This window comes from Bactrocera latifrons, unplaced genomic scaffold (assembly GCF_001853355.1).
Source record: "Bactrocera latifrons isolate USDA-ARS-PBARC rearing strain unplaced genomic scaffold, ASM185335v1 scaffold_210, whole genome shotgun sequence".
NCBI lineage: Eukaryota > Metazoa > Arthropoda > Insecta > Diptera > Tephritidae > Bactrocera > Bactrocera latifrons.
The window spans coordinates 118,822-121,497 of record NW_017535631.1 but is presented as its reverse complement, the minus strand read 5'-3'; positions in this window follow the sequence as shown (position 1 = coordinate 121,497).

Here is a 2,676-nt window from a genome sequence, read left to right as displayed (position 1 = left end):
AATGTGTTTGACTAATATTATATAAAATAATATTTGCCAATTAGCTGCATAAGCAGTGCGGCCAAGTTCAACTTTCATTTGTTGATACTTATAGTTGCCATATTTTTAGGTTGTTGTGTATTTTAAGTGGTTTTGCTGTGAGAGGTTAATAAGGCTTTTCGGAAATGAGTCAAAATAATATGCAATAGATTTATTTCATAAAAGCTTCATAGAATATTGACTTGAAAGAGAGAGATGACCAACGCTGGTTTTAAAAATAGTTTTATACCTAAATTGGAGTACCCTATTATTTTCCAAAAAGTAAAATAGAAAAAAATGTTTGTATTTTTATTTTTTAGCAACAATTTTATTGAATTCTGCATCCATTACTGCTAGTAAGTGAGTACTTTCATTTTATTTTCCATTACCTTTACATTAATCATACATTAATCTTCATACTGTTCAATGCCACCTCGCTTGGTTGTAAGTATGTATGTACGTATATTATAATTTTATAAATATCTTTTTATGTATAATACGAATGTGTTGCGTGTATGTGTGTGACATTTTTTAATAACTTAGTATATATATCCGTACACTTGTTTTTTCGTATTTGCTGTATTTATTTCGAAGCAATAATTAAATCGCTGCTGCTCAGAATTTCCAAATAATAAATAACAACTAAAATACCAAAATGTTTAATTGTTKTGTCTGCAGCTTGCACTTACGTATTGTATATATTTCTCTTTTTAAAGTTTTTAAAGCAAAACCAAACTTATTTTTTAAATAGTTTGAGTTAAAATTAAATTATGCAGAGTATTGAATTTTATGTATGTAYTTTTCGCTTGCTTTTCTTCACATACTATTTTTAAATATTTTCAAATATGAAATGTCTTTACCTTTAAAGCAAACTTACGAATGTATGTATTTGTAGAATGTAAATTTAAGTACTTATGATCAAGCTTCAAAAATTAGTTGAGACTTTTTAGCTTTTCATAAATTTTTCATACATTACTTCAGACTTTAATTGTTCAAATAAATGAGTGCTACAAAAAAAATTTATGAAATTTTCAGCCCAAATTGTTTATGAATTAAAACGGTTGATTTTCGTGGTCTTCGTGCTTCGTTCTTTACACTTTTTACTAAATATTTTTCTGCATAAGTTAGCAAAATGTCTACATATTTCAATACTCAGTTTTCATATGCACTCTGTTTTTTCTTTATTAATTTTAAATTAAGAAATGCCATAATCATATTTTTTCATTATAAAAACTTGAAATATTGCACAATATTTTTTTTTTTTTTAATTTTAATTATCATGCTTTCTTCTTCTTTTAAGCCTTTTGCACCAGCGTTCATWTTGCTGTTTTCAGTTTTTCTATTTTTCATTTATTTACATATTTCCATCTTTTCTTGTTTTGTGTTTCAATATTTCTTATTAAGCACAATGTAATTTATTGTAAATAAATTTTTAATTACATAATATAATTCATAATTGATTTAACGTATTTTCACATGTTTCACTTTTTTCTTTAGATAGTGCAATCACAGTTTTAATATTTCTCTTTACGTTTTTCCATTTGACTATTATTTGTTTTGCTTGTGTGTGTGTGTGTTTTTCGGTGTCTATTAAATATGTTTTTATGTTTGTGTATATTTTGTAGTTTAAAAGTTAGGTTAGAAATGAATTTTTAACTAAAAATTACTAATACTTTTAGAAAAAAAATTAATTTTATTTATTTTTATTACATTGACTACATTTACAGACACATTTCGTAATGCGAAATCGAAAACAGGCAGTTTTTTTCCTTATGTTGACTGTTGTTTGTCTCTTATACTTTTGGTTTACTATTATGGAGTTTCGGATTCATACCGCAAGCAATTGTACGTTTCTTAGTTTTTTCACACCCATTTGTTAATCTTCTTATTTTAACTTCCTTACATTTTTTTAGCCAATATCTATTTTTTACATAATACCAAATTTCGTCATAATATCTCRTCTGTTCTACATGCTAGCTCGCTGGCTGTTTCCTATAACTTTTTGCAAGATATTTTGTTTCCTTCTGACTTCTTTAACTCTTTTCCCTTTTCTCCCACTTTAACTATTTTATTCTTCTTAATTTCCTTTCTTTACCCTCTCATTTTTATTTAAAATGTATTTTTTCCCATTCATATTATAGTCTATTACCAGAGAATGTATATTTATTACAGAGAATCATGATATCATGATAGACGTTCTCTGCTATAAATATACGTTTTCTGATTATAGTCTATTACGTATTTTTTTCTATTTTGGTAAGTGGTGTAACAAAACTCATGCTGAAAATTATACAATGTTCTATATGCTGCATACTTTTAGGCGCAAAATTTATTCCATTAACCTTTTGCGTGACTAATTTCTTGCTCACCACTGCTTGTAGTACTCATTATTTTGAGTAGTATTGCACGCGAATCCAATAAATGTTTTTGAGCTGTATTTTTTAGAAGATATTTTTACAATAAGTTTTCCAAAACAGTTTTTTATGTCTAATTACTCATTTAATTCCTGAGAGTTTTGCATTCGTATGCTTGACTGTTATTATATTATGCTCGTTTTTGTTATTGTTGTTGTTACACGGGTTTGATTATTTTATATCAGATTTTACACGGTAAAAATTTCAATTTACAGTTTTGTTTTGATTTTTCAAAAATTGTATG